Below are 19915 nucleotides of genomic sequence, written 5' to 3'. Positions count from 1 at the left end.
TGGCAGCAGCACTGACCAAACGTGACTGCTGGGCAATCACAGGCTTTGGTTCATGGTGGGTGCTGTCGAACAAGGTCACCCTCAACATTACCTGCTCAACATTTGGGCACATTTAGCAGGTTCCTTGAGCACTGGAAAGCTGAAGGAGGTTATCATCGCTTTCCTCAATGAAATCCCACCAGCTGCAAGGACCCATCTACTACTTTCTGAAAAGATCTTCCAGGACAGGAATTATTCTTGAACAGGGAGCTCTGAGGAGCCAAGACTGTCTTTGTGTGACTGTGAATTACTTATTTTCCTCTGGGAAGTAACATCATTGCAAGGAACAGCAATGTTTCCTTGGGGCAAGGAGGGTGGGGGACACGCTCAGGAGAAATTAAAGGTATCTCCAGTTCTGCTGGTATTTGTGAAGCTCATATTTAGCTCCTATGTAGGCTGTGCAGAAATGATGTGTCAGCTGGTGAGGGATCCTTGGGGGGTAAGTGCTGATCTCGGGGAAAGGGCTTGCAGACACCAGTTAGATAAATCTGACAGCCCCCTCAGTGACATGATGGAGAACTTCAGCACTACTGAATGTGGGAAACCTTCCACTTCCGCACAGAAAAAGGGATGTTTTTGTGTCAATGGCAAGGATTGGCTTGGGGAATCTGAGGTCAACCCCTGCATATATCCTACTGTCTTCAACAGAAACAGATGAAAGCCGGCACCGAGTCCTTCAAAAGCCTCCCCTAAACACATGCTGGTAGGATGCCCACTGGGAGGCAGTGGAGGTGGGACACATCTGGTGCCACGTGCTCCCCAGAAAGCAGTTATGCTTTGCATACCAGCATCCATTCCCTGTGCTAACCCCAGGATAGCAGGCATCAGCGCAGGTCCAAAGTATAAAACTCAGGAGGTCTCACCAAGAACAGCAGGGCAGGTAACCCAGCTTTCTGCAAAGTCAAGCCGAGGATTAAGAAATTCTCATTACTGCTGTTTGCAGTCACATTTTTCAGAGCGTGACTCATTCAGGGTCACACGGTAAATACAGGAAAGAGCTAGAAATAGGTCGAGGTGCCCTGACCCTCAGGGCCAGGTGCTAACTACTCAACCATGTCTGTCAGATTGGGCAAGGAAAGTGCAGAGCTCTGGAGTTATGACAAGGTTTCACAACCTTCCTGCTCAGAGCTTGGAAAAAGAAAGTGACATTAAAGATGATAAAAAAATTAAAAAAAAAAAAAAGGAAGAGCACCCCTCCCAGCACTAGTGACAAGATTACCTGATGACAAAGCAGAAAGGTGCTAAAAAATAATCTACGCAGGTGGCTCTAAAAAATTAAGAGGAAAAAAAAGAAGAGAAAAGAGGAAATGTAAGTGAAAGAAGAGCCTCTCTCACACTAATGTCATTCTTGACATTTGGGCAAGTAATTTTAAAGACGACTAAAGTAGTATTTACATACTTACAAAATCACTGGATTTTGAAGACAACTCTGTTAGATCATCTCCAGGGAACAGAAGAATGATGGGCTAATTAGCTGTGTTTGCCAAAAATCACTTTGCTTCTTTTTGTTATTATTTGCTACACGCTTCTTGCCTGGATTGGGACCTCTCAGTGCAAGATGCTCTGCAGACAGACCAAGCAATAGCTCTGGCCTCCAGATGTTTACTCCTAGCGAGTATTCGCACTGTGGTGGTTCTCTGAGGCCACAGCCAAGCACAGTAAAATCCCATCACGAAGGTGAGCTCACCTTCAACGAATGCCAGCTCTGCTCTGCTTAAGAGCTCTCTGTTCACTGGTCTTACCCAGCAAACACAGATTGTGCTTTACCCAACACCTATTTGCTGAGTTAATTACAAAAAAACAGAGAGCTGACCCAAAACTGCAGTGCAAATCAAACCTCGGTTCAAGACTAAGACAGGTCTTCTCATTATTTCTTGTTTTCACACATTGGCTGGTTTCCTGCTTCTGCTCAGAAATAAAAATCAACACACAACAAGGCTACTTTAGTGGGATAGGATTTGTGGGTTAAACGGATGGCTCTGAACATAGCTGGTGAAAATACACCAGTGGGCTGGTGAGGGACACGTCTGCTCACTCCGAACTCCCTGCACCCAACGGTGTCCCATGACCCAAGAAACAAGCAGCTCTGCCTCAAAGCAAGTCCTTGGACGATGTCACTGATTTCACAGATTTCACTACCAGGAAAGGGGCAGAAGGGAAGGAGGAAAGGGAGGGAAGTGAGAGAAGTGTTGGGCAGGATCAGGGAAGGACAAATAAAGAGCTTCTGTATGCTAGGCGAGTCTCACAGTTCTCCAAATAAATGGAGGGCATTCCCACCATTTATGTGTGATCATTTCACCTTCATCATCAAACTTCATTTCAGGTTCAAATCTTCCCAAAGCCAGTTGCCTGCAAACCTGCAATACTCACCATATGATTTATTCCGGATAATCTGCCTTTGCAATATGCTACGTGCCTCCTTTGGCACTATGGAAATCCATAAATGACATGGATAAAGGAGCAGTAAGCTTTATGCTCGCTCTAAAGACAGCATAGGGAGAAATGACCAAGTGTAACCTTATTTTCAATACAGCCTAGTTCTCAAATCCACTGGGGAGGAGCTGCCAGATATTTTCCTGGTAAAGAAATATGACTAGCCTGAAGCCAAGTGTTGATTTAAGGCCGTATCTGTGTGGAGAGGTTATAAAGCTAAAGATGTGATTCTGGGGGAGCAGATGAATGAGTGATTCAGAACAAAAGACTGTGTTCAAAGTACTAATTGCAAATGAACCAATACTTGCACTAATGCTAGTAGAAAAACTTAAAAGATTCACAAAGAGTATCATGAATAAAAGTGCTGGGATAGCTTTCTGCCTCTTTGCAGATAATTTAAAAGCATTCAGGTACTTGAGAAAACGTCCAGAAGTTTCACAAGACCTCCTTAATTTTGAGCAAACACTTATTTCTCCAAAGATCTTTCCTAGAAGCCTGTTACTTATTAACTTTTTTTCTTGGTCCTTCAACTCTAGCTTTAAGGCTTTGATTCATGGAGCAGAAACAACGCTATGTGATCTCACCAGCTACCCACCCTCCAAACTGCAGAAATTAACCATAATTAAAGAACCCTTTGGGTGCAAATCCTCTCAACTGCTGAGAAAACGTTTACCAGAAACACAGCTGCAAAAACTGGGACCAGTTTGTGAACAGATGGGCGTGTCTCACTGTAAGACCTCTGGGGGAAAAAAAGATCTTATAGCATGGAATAGAAAGCAACAACTTTTTTACGGCTTTGAGACCTTTTATGAATATCTATTGTAGAGGTATGAGCTGCAGTCAGATTATTGTGGGACATCCAGCTCATGGAAATCAGTGTAGCTGCTTCAGCTTCCATGGAGCAAGATAGATTTACACCAACCGGATATCGAGCACAGGCTTTTCAAATAAATCTTGCAGGACTTCACTGCTCTCAAGCATGCTGAATTTCAGTGATGCTTTTCACAACAGGAAGAACATCCTAATGAGAATTAAACTGAACTAATAATCTCACATAAAATGTGCACACCAAAGGGTCCAGAGAAGTACATCACATACACTAGCTTAGTTGCAATCACTAATAAAGGCTGCAGAATTGGACTCCAAACACAAATGAGAAACTGAAGGCTGGGGATGATCCAACATACTCTTAAAGTATGTTTCTACCATCAAGGTACAATCTATTCTCCTTCGCTCAGTGGATGCACTTTCTGCTGGAAGAGGACAGGCTGGGGAGGAGCGAGTGCCGAGAGCCGATTTGAACACTTGGGATTAAGGGACAAAACAGCAGCTCCTAAACCAGGAAATTCCAAGCTGGATTTTCCTAAAACCTTGAGAGCATGGGATGGTCTGGCATCTGGCACATCTATGTCCAGGTCTTCTTGGCTCCCCTAAAAGCCCTAGTCTTTGTCAGATGATGTGTTTTTGAATCTTAATCCACAGAGCCTCTCCTAGTCCAGCCATGCTTGAGCATTGGTTCACTCAGGCCGGGAGGAAGGGTCTTACTCTCAATACACACCCCAGACACTTCCCACATTTCCGCTGTCTACACCACACCGCAGAGAGCTTTCCCAGGGAATTGTGGGCTCAAGGAAAGGGAAACCAAGCAAACAAAAAAACCTTTGATCATTTTATTAGGGTACAACCTACAGTATTTCCTTATGCCAAAATCGGGACAGGAAATACAGACGTGACTTCTGTGAGTCCTCTCCCTACGTTATCATTTGAAAGGACGGGAACTTTGTGTCGTAGCTAGCTAAAGACGTACACGGCTTGCTAAGCTCTTTTCTGCAAGATATAAACAAACCAGCAGCCAAGAAGATTCTCTCTCTGGGTTGTTTATATGCTTTTCCTTTGACCTGGTCACCTCTTTCCTGCACAACTGCTTGCTGTGGGAATGTATTCTCAAGTGCTCCTCTCCCACTTTCTATACGTTTGACTCTCTTGCCTGAAAGAACTAAGACCTCTTGCTCTCCTCTGATGTTGCTCTCAACAAAAAATGGAGAGAAACCCACGTCTGACACTCTCACTTCTTTAGTTCATAGCACAAAGATGTGCCACACAAATGTAACATACCTCAAGTACCCTTCAGATGCTGTATGTACCTCCAGGATGCCCTTTGAGCTGCCATTTCTGGCTACGGCCCCCTCACAGATGAGAGGAGAAGAGTGAGGGCTGTGCATGGATTGTTGTTCCTGCTCTCCCTGCTCCCCTCTCCTCTTCACGTCCCACAAGACAGTAATAAGTTTTTAACACGAGAACTGCAGGCAACAGTGAGGGAACAGACTGAGGCTGTGCCTCTCCGCAGTCCTGGTTTCAGCAAACCCCACCAAACCGCACACACAAGCGATGGCTGAAACGTTAAGTGCCAAGGTGCAACCGAGTGGTGGGTGTTTGGGATTCGGCTTAGCACCAGTAAGTGAAAATCAAGGCCTGTGCAGATTCAGTTACAAGTGGAAGCAAAAGCTTTGGAAGTTCATAAAAAGCTAAAAAAGAGCCCACAGTTTGCTTATTTCAATGACAGGCGAGCACAGGGTTTTATTTAGCTGCCCGTTCCCGGGATGGGTCTGAAGCAGGTCTGCACTGACCAGCCCCCCTGAGCCTGGTGGGTGCATACCAAGACCAGCCAGGTTAGGAGGACAGTTTCATCCCAATCTGTTTTGAAAAGCCCTCTTCTGTCTTAGTTTCTCATGCTCCCACCACTCCCAGCCTGGAGAGGGCATGGCTGCAAACAACAGGGCTGTCGGTGGGTCAAGCGCCTAATTACCTTGGCGAGACTAAAGCAGACAGACAAAGGAAGAGACTCCAGAAAGGCAGAGATGTTGCACATGCAACAAGGAAATGTTGCCTTCCTAGCAGGAAATACAAGGTTTGGTCTCCAATTGCCCTTGTAGAGAGGGACGCGGCTCCACGGAGATGCCCCCAGGGCAACGTGGGACAGCCCTGGTGACAGACAGAAAGTGGCACTTGTGTCTGTGGTGCCAGACCAGATGCAGTATGGAAAGGGCTTGTGGCTCTGCTGCCCAGGGTGCTTCCTCTCTTGCTCATCTTGTGCCCATCCTCTGGTCCCTCAGTGCCACCAGAAAGAATAGGTCCCTTTTGCACCTCCCCAAGCTCTGAGAAACAGGAGCCTACATGGAAGCCAGCCCTGTCCTCCAGCTTGCAGCCTGGGAGACCAAGCGGGTCTTTGCAGATCCAGACCCTGGGTTTCAAATCCCGTAATAGTCAGGCAAGTCTGTACCAAGGGGTTGGAAACTTCTCGCTCTGAGACGCTGTTTGACCCCACCATCGCTGTGATGGCTGGTGAAGGGTCCAACCTGTCCATTGGTCCAGGCTGCCCCATGAGCCTCCCCGCAACACACATGTGAGGACAAAGCCGAGGGACTTTTTTATTTCACAAGTGATTAACTGGGCAGCCTTCCCCGAGCCTCTTCTGTTGCTTCCTGGGCACATCCCTGAAATTAACCTCAGAGCTAATGAAGCCAATTATCAATGGCAGACATGGTCTCCCTCTAATTATTTTCCGTGGAAAGGTCACCCAAAGCAGCACATTGTGAAACCCAGCTAATTGCATTGTCTGCTCACAGCGCGGAGCTGGCTCCTGCAGGGCTCCGCCGGGCTCAGGGGGAGGCTCATGTGCCATCACCCAACAATTGGAGCCTCCAGCTGGGGGAAAAAGCAGCTGTAAGAGAGGAACCCACTGCCAAAGCCTCCTTGCCACCAACATCGCTTACAGATCCAGGCTCTGACTGCTGGCTTATCCCGCTCCTTTCAGATGTGGCCAGCCAGCCAGCCCAGCAGTCAAGGCAGAAGATTAGATGAACGTGCCAAGCTATCTGGGTGTCAGAAGGAAGCGGCTGGATGCTTCTCTTTGGAAATTGGTTGGGTTTTTTGGTGGTGGGTTTTTGTTTTGGTTTGGTTTAAGAAAAGAATGGGAGGGAGAACTTTGGTTGGAAAAATCTGAGCTCACAGCCTAGCTCTGGATGCGGAGAGGGATGCAATTGGTAGTATCAGCTTTAGAACAGCCCAGTGAGGATGCTGCCCCATTTCTAAATTAACAACAGGGTAGGGGTAGGAGCGGAAATCCTGGTACGTTTGAAAATTCTATAGAAAAAACATGGTCAGACCAAACCAAAGGAATAGCACAGAGCAGGACAAGAACATTTTGCACTGTTTCTGTTTGGACAAAACATTTCTGATAGCAACAACCAGTGATGTTCCTGAAGAGTTCATGCAGGTACAGAGCCTCCACTCTGCAAATTTTATAATGGACCTGCCCTGTTTCATCTCCATGATTACCAAAGCATCCCTGAGAAGCTATAGCACATTTGCTCTCACCACCCCACAGAGCAGCTCAGAGAAGGGGAAAGGGCATCACCTTCTCATATTTTCATACAATAAAAGTATAGTGCAACATATTGTGCCCTGTCTTCACCACCTGTGTCCAACAGAAAATACAGCTTCAGTGCAAGACCCCGATTTCTTTGATCCTTTGATCAGCGCTCACCACACCCCACCTTCTCCTATAAGGCAAGGTTTAGGAAGAAAGTAAAAATTCCTGAAGCAGCACTTCTCAAATCCTGTCTTTGTCATATTTATGCCTACAAATGGATGCCATTTGAGAATTTGAATGGGAAGTAATGCTGTAACTGCTTGTCATGTAACCAAGCTGAATCTTGAGGTTTGCTGCCCCAACTCCCAAAGTGCAGTGGGATCTTTGGTATTTCTGACAGGCTTTCCTGAGCCCATCAGCACCACCATAATCAGGTTGCTGTGAGACTCTGGTTTGTTTTTAAACACACAAACAAAACTTATCTGCTGAGTAAAGAAGTTGCAGTGTCCACCCCTCCAGCAGGAAAATCCAGGATGGATATCCAGCTGCTACCTGGGCGCTGAAGCTTTCTTTTGTCAGAGGTTGCTCTGGAGAGAGAACATGTTAAATCAAAGGTAGTTAAAAGATACATGATCCACCAAAAGCGAGCTCCAGGTGGTGCATTTTTGGCATAAGCAGCAAGGGGATCCAAGCAGCTGGGTGTTGGACGAGCTGTGCAGACTCTGCCCCTCTCCTCTCCCCACTGTGGCTTGAGGCGCAGTGTGCCTGTGCCCTGATGTGACACCGCCTGTAATCACATTCACATGTCAGGTCACACCAGGCGGGAGATGATGCGTGTGACCACATTAAAGAAGGGAATTTTTTCCTTTGAGATTTCTTTGTTGACTTTAATAAAGGCTCCCTCTGGGCTTTCATGTTTCAAAGGAAAAGGGGAGAGGGACCATCTTCACACATCCTAATTAACAACGTTTAATAATTGTTCTTGCATGTTGCTTTGGTTCTGCATCTTTCGCACAGCTCAAAGGAAGTAAGATGTTTCTGAAAGGGCTTAGAGAACATCAGTGTCCTCCAGCCTCAATAAACCTCAGAAAGCCACGGTGCAGGAGTGGATATGCCAAAATACTCACATGTAATCCTCTGCAGATGTGGCACTGAGAGAGGCATGGGTAACCAGGTACCATCTTCTGCAGAGTTTCTTTCTTAGGTGGGAGAATGAAATTACTTTGGTGGCCTCTCCTCTGTCCTACAGCAGGACAGAGCTGAGCAGCTGCCCTGACGCTTATGTTGCTCTGTTTAAAGAACCCTTTGGGAGGTTAGCAAGGGAGCACAGCAGTCAGTGTGCTAGCAACCCATGTCCCCATCACCTCTGAGGTGCCTGGCATTGTAAAAGCAGAGTCTCAGCACCTCCATGGAATCAGGATCCTGTATCCTATAGTGCAGCCCAGGAGGGACCAGGGAATGCCAGGACCTTACGGGAAGCCAGTGCAAAATAGGTCAGTCGTACACTTGCTATTTTTACATGACACTTGGAACTCCAGCTTTCACTAAGAAACAGAATTTTTCCCAACTGTGTTGTCACTGAAAACAAAAATATATATTTTTCCATCTGCATTTGTAAAGATAGTGCAACTCTCTGGGACCAAAGCCCTGTCTTTGGCGTTCCTGATGAAGACCTGCTGTCAGTGCAGAATGCAGACCGCACATACGTACCACCTGCACACCAGAGCTCCCACCGGCTCGCACCACTTCTCCCTTCAAGGCAAGATACAGACTTAATACACTGAACTAGCACACTAGGTCCTACTGATTGTAGTATCGATTTCTCTTACCCATACAAGTTTGGGGTCTTGTACCTGCAATAAGCACCACAGGCTTCCCCTAAATTACCTGTTCAAAATCTAGATAACTTTTAAAGAATGACTTCTGAACACAGAGAGAAGAGGACTTCTGGAAACCCATCAGGGACTTTTAAGTTATTTGCCAAACTTTATGACACTCCACTCCCATGCAGGCTACAGTGTTCATATAGGCACACATCCTCATACCAATACCTTCATCCTCGTAGCAATACAATACCTTCATCCTTGGAACAATATCCTCTCAAAAGTCTGACCGGTCAGGAACTCCCACATCCATTTTCTGTAAGGGCAAAGCCAAGTGCACGAGCTTCCCATACATCATGAGCAGGATTATCTGGGCAGTTTGTCACTATGCTATGTCTGAAAGTCATGTCCCGATACCTGAACCACAAAACTGTGCTTCTTCCCCCTTGAAAACAACCATGGAAAACTCTTGAGCTAAATACAGATAAGATCTCATCCCTTTCAGTGTGCTCAGCTGGAAGATCCAGGGCTCTGTAGTGCATCAAGAGTCACACCTGGTTTTCCTGCCCTTCCCTGCAATGGTCCACTTGAGTGGTTCCCGTCACCACTCAGTGGTGGGAAAGTGGTGCTGGCATTTCACTTTGCAAGACAGTCTGTGCAGGGCAGCTTAGAGCCCATCCTGAGTGAGCTGCTTTAAAGCCCTGCTATAAGCCCCCAGTCTTCCTTTGCCTGGAAACACTATGATGAGTATTTGAGCTACAGCCAAGAACACAAGAGGTCCCAATGCCATCCACAAAATATTTAGGCAGAAAAGGATTGCAGTCCACTGAAATTTTTAAGGCCAGCTTAGGCACCATTTCTGTGTCTGGCCTATAAAGAAGGTAAGTAAGAGTCCTCGCTGACACCGTGAGCAGAAACAGGACTGGCAAAGTTTTCCGAGGGCTCCAGGCCTGAGTAGCAAAGCATGAGTATTGATGGTATGGTATGCAGAAGATGGAGAGAACCTGCCATGAATACACTGGGTTGAAGCTCATGCCCATTATGGCCTTGGGTAAACTAATGCTACATTTGTTAACATGAAATGCAGGAGTCTATAGGAACCACATGTTTTCCATCCATTCCATGTGCTCCATCAGCTTGATGGAGTTAGATGATGCAGACAGACAGTCTGAGATCTGGGTTAAATAAGTTGAACTGCTTTATTTTTCTCTTGGCATTGCAGTATGTGCAAGAAATTCTCACAGGGTGGAACATCTGGAGCGCATTATTCATTAAGAGTGAAAGATGCTGTTTTGTTTGTGGAGGAACCAAGCACGCTTCTTGCAAGCATCTGACACAAACCAGAGTGACAATTAACGGCATGGCAGCTTTCTTTAAAGGATATTACTTCTGCCTCATGTTAAATAAGACCTTTGTCAGCTTAGCTGACAGCACAGGTTTCTGAGAAGGCATTTCTCTAGCCCAGCAAGAGACATGAAAGAGAGCTTTTAAGTAGCACACTAGCATTTGTACATGCAGCAATGGGAATTCCTACATACAGTAGCAAGATGTAACTCATCAGATTGAGAGCATGGTAGGAATTGACACTATGAATTCTATCTACACATAGATAATATTTTTCACCCAACAGCTTACTCATAAAACTAATGCAGAAATACAGTGTAGGTCAGCCAGAAATCTGTGGATTTGAGTCAAAACCTGATGAGCTGAAGCAGCAAACAAAAGGGTTTTCTATTCTTTAGTGGCCGGTGGCTCAGGCTCTTGCATAGAATGTGGGAGCCCTGGATTGGGTCCCGTGTTTCCTTGAGGAACCTTTAGCTCAGGTCTCCTGGCTCCTGTATCCTAGCCCAGTTTTTCAGACAGTTTTTGCTCTAGCTAGGACACCGCATCCTCCAACAACCAACATGACACTGGTCTGTATCCTGTGTGCGGGGTGTTTCTTTCCTGTAAGAACTCACCATGGAAAGCTAGGTGAAAAGGTGGACACAGAACTGGAAAGACAATCAAGACTACCTCCTTGGAGGACACATGGCAACAACATGAGTCATGAGAGGCTGCACCTAGCAAGTGCTGCAAGAGAATGGGGGAACATGAGGGATGACCCAAGGGAAGCATAAAATACAGATGAGACTAAAAGATGACTGAGGCACGACAGCCAGGTGATGGTCCTCCTCGTGATGATGTCATCACACAACTAACGACACCAGGTCACTCGGAGGAAGAGAAGGGAAGACAGGGGACCTGAACTGCAAGGTCAGTGGAGAAAAAGGACTTCCGAAGACAAAGCAAAGATCCTTCTTGTGCTTTTTCTTGATGATACCAGTGTCTTGTACTTCCCAAAGAGAAATCCTGAATCAGAACCTTTCCAAACTACAGGCTTCTGTTAAAGCATATATGTGCAGGTGTATCTCAGTATACATTTGCCACATTATACTAATGTCAAAACCACCATGTCAGCAATACATTTTAACTCTTCAGAAAACTACCTTTGTTTTCCTTTTCTGAGTATGATAAATTTAAGTAATTTGCTCTTACCCACTCTTCCAGAAATGAGAAAATAGCTTCTAATAAGACACAGAACAATCTTACGTCAAAAAGCCTACTCCTTTTACCATGCTAACAGAAGAGCTACTTCAAGTTCAGACAGAATGAAAAAATAAATATGAGTCTTCAGACCATAATGGCAGAGAAGTGCTTCCACTCTATGTGTACATCCATTATTTCCTTCTATTTAAATCCATGACTAATTACCCTTGGAAGCAAAATAGCTAACATGCAGTTGAGTACAGGCATCCCTTTTAACGTAATCAAGAACTCATCTAGCTTGAAAATTACGGCAATTATCAATGAAGTGGAGGGTTGTGTGGACCTAAGCCCTGTGGCAGAAAGTGCAGTGCATCATGGGAAGGTGACTTCCAGAGAGGAGGAAGGCGAGTGTCCAGATCATGGACAAAAATGCACAACTTGTGATACAACTTTAAAGAGGCACTCATGAGTAGTCAGGAGGATGTGGAGATTAGTATTTGCCCCAGCGTCAAAAGTCCCCTCTCCAATTTTCAGTAAAAATTAAATATTTGGAGTGGAAATGTTTTTTTTTTGTGGAAATCATATTTTTCCTTCAGAAGGTAAACTAGGTATAAAACTCAAAGCCACCATCATTAAAAATTCTTTGGGATTATTTTTTCCTGCACTGATGTCTTCTGAATCAATTCTTCCTGCTTCTCAACACAACCTGGAAGATCTTTAAGCTGACCCCTGGAGTTCAAACTGATTCTTATGTGGAGCTTTGTACACCCATACACACGGAGAAAGGCACATTGAGGAGACCACATACACACTGTACCAGCTTTCTCAAGGGTTTCCCCCCTCTATGACAATTACAGCTGTCACACCACCTCACAACATTTCTTTGCCTGCTCTTGAATCCAGCTGACAAGCCATGTGCCCAGCAAAGTGCAGGGGAGCAGCCAGAGTATTGCTTTAGGCAATATTTCAAGATATTTGGCCATGGTTTCTAATATACAAACACAATTACACTTTTTGCCTTGTTACCATCACACAGCAGTATCCCAGTTTTGACCTTCCTCCTTTCACTAGTTAGGAACAGGCTGGCTTTCAGAGAAAGGAGCTTGGACAGAAGGAGAGGGCTAGAAAGTTTTTCACTGCCCAATCCCACACCTTCTGCCCCTCCAGAGACCAACTGTCAAAAAGTCACAAGAATCATAATGATGTTCATAAGGTGGCATTGGGGATAATTTCTTTTTTAACACCCATACGTGGCGAATACACCACCTATGTTTAACAGAAAACATACAGCTAAACCCAAAGTGTTATGTGGAAAAGAAGGTCCTTTACCTCATCAAGTCCCTGCAAGAGCTGAGGAGCATTAGTGGTTTCTATTACTGACATTTTGTGTTAGTCCTTTTGGAGGAGGCTCAATGTAATGGGAATTAGATATGTTGCTAAAAAAATAGAGAAGTCCATGGATATTTTTAATGCACTATGCATCTCAACATAAGACTTTTGAGACAGAGGAAAAGACACAACACTAAGAAGCACATGTATTGGTGTGTATGTCTGTGTGTGTGTGCGTGTATATATACACATATAAAAATATATATTCTCATCTCCAAAGACCAAGTCAGATCACCAGTGGTTTCTTATATTTAACAAGCAAATGCACAAGGCCAAAAAAGAAGAGACATTTGATTAAGACAACAAATTAGGGTTTGGCATGGGTACCACAAAAACCTTAGAAGCTATTGGCTATTGAGACTTTTCTCCTGAAGGAGAAATCTCTGTTGCCTGTCAGAGAGAGTAGCAGCTCTGCAGGCTCACATGCTGTTCTGCAAAGATGGGAGGCAGCAGGACGAGGAAGACAACCGCTTTGCCTTCAGCAGTTCTTCTCCGTGCTTTCTCATCCTTCACTAGCTGTTGGCCAAAATCAATGTGAGACACAGAGAGGAATGGTGTGCTATATACAGTATTTGGCTTTTGACAATGTAGTAAATCACAACCTGAGATTCCAGAGTGCATCTTCTAAAAAATTCTCATTTGTTAGATAAAAATTTCAGTTTACAATCAGAACTAATTTTCCATAACTCTACATAAGCCATCACTTATCCACACTTGAAGGAGAATCGTAGGGTTGTTTTCTGACCAAATACCCCATTAGAATTTTCTATTGCCTTGTTGCAAATGTTCCTACAAACAGAGCATGTTGAGGACAAAAGCTTTGACATCTGAGTATCTAGGAAAATTCAAAGCTTAATCCCAAGTGCAATACTGTAACTATGAAGCTGTTATGTACCTCACCTCGTATCTTTCCAGTTAAAATGTTATTTAGCAGGACACAGAAGACATTTTTCTCTTTATAAATAAAATAGCTAAGAGACATGAGTTACTAAAATTAGGTTTCTGAGTTTGCACTCAAGCCCTTAAATAAGTGAAGGACAATACTGAGACACCTCAGCGTATTTTGCTTGCCAGCTTGCACGTGTTTCAACAGCCTTCTGCCATGGTTTTGCGCTTCTGGAACTTCAGGTAAACAAATTCAGGGTGTCACAGGGAAAACTAAAGCTGATGTAGAAGCAGCAAAGCCTGTTCATCTCCAAAAATTACTCCTGAGATTGTCTGTGAGCTGATGCAAAGGTATCTTTAGAAACACTAAGTAGGGAGGTAAGGATGCGGGAAAGTGGGTGAGAAGGTGGTTTTATGTTCATTCCTTCATGCACATACATGGGATTCCTCTCATGCAAGTCCTAACTGGGCAGACACAGACTTCAGGCAGAAATGGACGCTCCCAATCCCTCTCGGGTTTGCCAGGCTGTCTGTCGCGCAGGGCACTTTGCAGGTGTATCACAGTCTGGCAGAGTAGCTCATCTGAAATGAAGGGCAGGGAGGCAGCTCGGGAGATCATCTACTCCAACTCTACACACCAAGAAGGCAGGACTGGGTGCCAAAATTTCCCCTGAAGCTGCAACAGCCACCAGGCTCAGTAGCTTTGCTAAACCAGTATCACTGTGCTCAGCATCCTTCCACACTCCCTGTCTGGGCTGCGATGCACCAAGACCTTTGAGTAGTTTCACTGTGTTCTAATCACAGGAGTGAAGTTCATTTTTGTCCCAGGCCACGGCTTGTTTCCCTCCTGCAGATGACGAGAACGCCCCTGGGAGGTTCGAAGGGAGTGAGCTGCTCTTGCCACAAGCCTGGTCAAATGCAGGTGGTGAACAAATGTACAGGCAGGAAAAAAGAAGTACAGAGAAAAGGAGAGAGCAAGGGGGAGAGAAAAAAGGAGCAGAAACCAGCAGCAAGGCAGACTATGGGGGGAAAAAAACCCATAGATTGAGGAAGAAAGAAAAGGAACAAGATAAATAGAGGGTTGTGGCAGCTGCGTGATGACAGGCACTGGGATGAGTGGACAGATACAAGACCCAGCAACAGTTGTGAACTAACAGTTTACAAAGGCTCATTTTTTTCCCGCACTCCCACTTTACAGGACTTGAATTCAGGAAGAGAGAAAACCACAGACTCTGTGTCTGCTCAGCCTGACCGGGATGTCCTTTAAGAACCAGCCAAAACCCCAAAGCGCTGCGATGTGTGACTGAGGGCCATGAAAAGCTCATGCGAGACAGCAAATCCCAGGGGAGCCACCCATTTCCCAGCACTGGGTGGCTCAGAAAGGGGCTCCCTGGCCTCTGGGATGTTGGCCACAGGCACTGAAGAGCTCGTGCAGAATTAGCCCATGAATAGGGCATTAGCTCCGTCAACTGGACAAGCTCTCTCTTGTGGCTGGAGAGCCAAACACCATGTATTTTACTCCATTCACGTTTGTAGGAGATCCTTCCTGGAGCAAACTAAACACCTTCTTTTCTTCTTCTCCTCCCCCTTCTTTAAAAAAAAAAAAAAAAAAATTCAATGCGTGCTCTGCTGTTACATGCAAAAACCAAAGCAAGGACATGAGCATTGCCTCAGGACCTAGAAGTGAATTTTGAGCTGTTTCACTGCAACAAAGAAACTGATAAGAGAGAAGTGGCTCACAGCCAGCAGGATTTATACCTGCACAAGCAACACCCAGCGGATTTCCAGTCCATCACCATAACTGCTCCAAGCAGTACATGCCTATTCATAGGGAACAGGGAACATGGACCTGAAATGCTGGATTTGCTTCTTTTCTTCTTTAGTGCTTATTTTGACTTTCTCTCCCAAGTAAATGGGCAAGTTCCACTACTGGCAGCTTAAGACACTGTTTATTGCCAAGACGAAAAACTAATGTTCCCTTGCTATAGGCTTTATATTCAAAGCAGAAGGAAGAACATGGCTCAAGACTGCTAATGCAGCTGGTTGCTATATTAAAAAAAAAAAAAAAGTCTCCTCTAGCTGGCTTTGATGCCAAACAAAAGAAACAGCTAATGGTTTTTCCCCAAATAAAGTATCCTTTCATGAAACAGAAATTCCTCAATGAGAAAAGATGTAGGTAATAATCCTGGTGTAGACAACTTTCTGAAAAGCCGTCTTCAGGTTTTCCTTTAGTATAAACTACAAATCTATTTCCACGATGCTGTCTTATGGGGGGGAGCACAGAAGCCACGAAGATGCGGTTCCCACAGGTGGGACTACCTTCCTAAGCAGTGCACCATTGCACAGAGAGGTGAACTGCAGAGCAAGAAGATGTTTGCACCGAGCATTCTTTGTGCCCGGGTTCGCCTGGACGAAGGGAGGTGGTTGTCTTTCCCCTAGGAGCTTGGACCCCTCCCACGCTACTGTGCAGCCACTGCGCTGGGCTCCTTTCAGCAATAGGGAATACCGACTCAAAAATTGGTTTCCCATCTCTTAAGCTAACACACAGTCTTGTTCTTTTACATTTAATGGATTTAAAACAGTCGGGTTCCTTTCTGGTCCCAAATGCACAGGCATTTCTTAACGTATTCAGCCTAAACTAACCCAGCTCCAATTCCTGAAAATATTTAAGGACGCACTTAATTTAAAACATGTGAGCAGTCTCAGTGAGGTCAGTGGGATTATGCTTGAATATAGCTGCTTTCTAACAGCTCCCAGCCATGCCTCTCCTCCCCGACACCCCAAGACAAGGGCCAGGAAAACTCAGTAACAGCCAATTTTGCCCCAGAAGAGCTTTGTCCATGAGGACAAAAGGTAAATGGTGAACAGAGCAGAGAAGCGATTTGCCCCAACATCAGAAAGCAAGTCACTAACGCAGCTGAGATGAGTACCAATGATCCGGGGTCCAGTGGCTCCAATGTTCAAAGGGAACCAAACCATATGTGGGGCTTTCACATCACAGCGTGCTGCAAAATCTTTAGCCATAGCAGTGTTTTAAACGCCCCTATCCCCAAAACAGTCTTAAGAGGAATCAAAGGCAAGTGAGGCCTGATTAGATTATTGTAACAGCCTCCTCCAAATAAATACAAGCTAAAAATAGCACCAGAGGACAGAGATCACGTCTTGCCAAGAAGCGGATAACCCGCCCTCGCTGTAGGCACATAAAAGCAGGCCAGACAGATGTTTACACCGGGTGATTTAGCGCATCTGAATTTGTCAAGTTGTTTGATAACTTCATACTCAAGAACGTTTCTTTCCTCATTACAGAAACATCCTGGTTTCCAGTAAGAAGTGTTGCTGGCACCGGAATTCCCCACATGCTGTTTTCTGCACAGCGGAAAGCAGAGGAGTTTATAGCACAGAAAGAAAAGCCGTAGATGGATGGCAGTTTTCAATGAGTTTCTGGTGGGTCTCCCCTTCCCTTCTTCCACCCCTTAAAATGTGGTGGCTGTGCCCATGCAATATGGACAAGCTGGATTCTTTCTTTCCCCAGGCTCCTGGCTGCAAAGCAAATATGCAATGCCAGTGCAGCGCTATTCTTCCGCTGCTGGTACTCTGCAGGGAGACGGGATCCAATTTACCCCAGAAGCTCTGCCGCTGTGTTTCAGCTCTACAGGGACACTCCTTAATCTACACGAGGAATCCAAAGGACTTGAAACAATAAGAGAAAAGGAAATCATTGTTTTAAGACACGTACTGAAATATCGTTGTGTGGATGTACTTAACAGATGGGGAATGCGATGGCCAAATTCAGGCTCCCCTGGGCTAGTTTCTCAGAACCAGGCTGCCCCGTCCTTTCTGCGGGTAGAAAAATAGGAGGGGGGTGATTTGCAAAAGCTTCCTCACCTGCATGGAGAAGTGATGGCAGCTGGGGTCCAGGGCCATTGAAGACCCCACCTGTGCCAGGGTGATGCAGCCAGGGATTTTGCAGGGCTTGAACAGGAAGGGCAATATGTGCATGGCCGTATTTCGACACTATTCAAAGAGTTCAGAAACCTCTGGGGAAAACATTCGCCTTAAAAAAGTAGTAAGAGACTCAAAATGCAGATGCTGTATCCATTTGTACATTGGCCAACAGTGGCTCTTGGCTTGCCAGGCCTTGAAGGCCCGGGGCTGGGATGTTCACAGCATGCAGGGGAACAAAGTGCCTGCTGGACACTCAGATTTGGTGGGGTTGGATGCCTGGGCCCCTCTGGCTGCTGCTGGTAGACCTAGCCTAGGTGCCTGTCCTTTTGTACAGGGGAGAAGGAGGTTTGCACATCCCATTAGTTCTTCCAGACTTGCCGCCCAGCACACACTGGCAGGAACAAGGTGCCAGAGCATCACTCTACCTTCAGCAATGCTGCTGGTGGAGAGTCCAAGAAAGTGTCCTCAGGAGGATTTGATTTGGATCTGAAGTGTGGTTTGGAAGGAGAAGTCCTGATCTTCTCCACTTTCTGCACTTCGGCTCCCACCACACAGAGGGCTCAGGCTGTGAGAACGGGATTCCTTACATGTACAAATACAACGTCTGTCCCATTATCTATCGGGTCCAAGATCTGACCAGAACTAGTCAAAGCAAAGCCCAAAACACGTACAGCGTGGACATCAAGTCCTTAGCATTAATACTTCACTCTCCACACCCATTTCTATGGCACCATTGTATCTGCTCATGCAGACACCACCTGAACTGCAACGAGGTTGCTCCATGCACCCTCCATTAGCCATCCTGGGGTGCCACGTCCAGCTGAGCCCACTGTCCAAAAGAACCCTGCCATCTAGGACTGCCACAGGACGGGATTGCGAGTGAGGACAACAGTAAGATTACACGCCTATTTTTAAGGGCACTGTATTTCACGCTTCAAGGGCAGACATCAGTTCTGCAGGGAGCCCAGCAACTTTGAGGTTAGATGGCACAACCTCCATCTGCTTTGCAGAAGCAAATCCATGTGCAGCCCATCACCACTGGAGGAAAGAGCGAGCATGCTCCCGGCACCACGGCATAACTCATCCCAAAGATCTCTGCTGGTCCTCACCAGCCTTCTGGGAAAGGCTGCAGACACTGGGGCCCACAGCTCTGCAAAAACCACATGCGTACCCTGCAGCCAGCCCCTTTGTGCTGACACGCACATCACCAGTTCACCTGAATTACTGCAGTTGCAGGTGTCCTTCAGTACCAGAGCCCATCTCACTGCCTCCCTACAGCTCCAGGGCCAGAAACACCCCTCAACGCACATGGGGGACCAAATGGGGTGCACGGTTAGCAGGACTCACCTCTGGCTGCAGATATTTGGACCCCCCTCCAAAAGATGCTGCACAGCCAGGACCGGCAAAGAGATTTATGGCAAGAGCTCCCATCAGTCCTGCTAGGAGCTGGGGACCTAAAACTCTGCCATGGGGAGCTTTAAAAACATCAGCCCATGTTCGTTGCAGGAGCAGGGACTGGGATTCCCTCCTCCTCCCTCTCTCCTTCGCTTCAGCAACACAATGTCACTCTTTCTCCATTTCCGAAAGCGGGTCTTGCAGGGCTCTCTGCATCAGAGATCAGGAGCCGTTTTGAAAGGAGGAACCCGCAGTTTGACCCCTGCTCTATTGAGAGACCTTTTGTGCCTCTGCAAAGCTCTCCACTCTGCACCGGCCCCGCGGCTGGCGGAGGGAAACGCTGCAGGAAGCACGGATTTATTCTGCTGCTGACAATCGGGAGCAGCAGTGTCCTCTGGTGCCTTCATTGTCCAAAGGTGTTTGAGTGTAAAGCTCACTCATAATAGCAACTTTCCAGCAATGCCTGTTGAAAAAGCCCTTTGGTGCTCACCAGCCTGGCTGGGAATGCAAGACCTCAGGTGTCCGGGCTTATCTTCCAACCAAACTCATTCATTTAACAGCCAACTCTGATTACTCCTTGTAGTTAAAAGAAAGCCCCAAAACAAAGGCTCAGTGGACACGTGCTCCTCGGCCATTCAGTGCTGCCGGTGCGGGAAGCAGGTGTTTCGAGGTCTGCATTCCCACTCCAGTCTGAAGAGGCTGGAATAAGATACCGCCTTTTGAAATGTCCACTAAAAAAGAAAGAAAGAGGCAGCACACCATCACTTTGCAGGCTGGGGGCAGGCAAAGGGCTCAGCTAATTCATAGCACAAGCTGGCTGAGTGCTGCGAAAGGCATTCCCACAGAAATTTCTCCAAATACGGAAATTAATCTAGCTGAGTGGTTTTTACACCCTATTTTTTAAGCGCTTGGGGAGTGTGCACCTTTCACTGTGAACTTCTACACCCTTGGTTTGATGGTAAACAGGCGTTTGCATTTGGAACGGCTAGCTCCATTGCCCTGCAATGACAATGGGAAGCACCCAAGCCCCAGTCCCATCAGCATCCCCCCTATTGCCAAGGCACTGATAAGGCTAGGAGTGCTTGGCTGTCTCAGGTGATCTATGGCC

The 19915-nt window shown here is 46.2% G+C and overlaps 1 long non-coding RNA gene across 1 annotated transcript in view; it reads right to left on the bottom strand.

Moving 5' to 3' along the window:
* Positions 1-19915, bottom strand: part of LOC138690918 (uncharacterized) — a 171484-nt gene that overhangs the window by 85361 nt on the left and 66208 nt on the right. The window lies entirely within an intron of this gene.

The sequence above is a fragment of the Haliaeetus albicilla genome, chromosome 24 (genome assembly GCF_947461875.1).
Source record: "Haliaeetus albicilla chromosome 24, bHalAlb1.1, whole genome shotgun sequence".
Lineage (NCBI taxonomy): Eukaryota > Metazoa > Chordata > Aves > Accipitriformes > Accipitridae > Haliaeetus > Haliaeetus albicilla.
The sequence above is the reverse complement of the archived record's forward strand: the minus strand, read 5'-3'. Positions and strand labels throughout refer to the sequence as shown.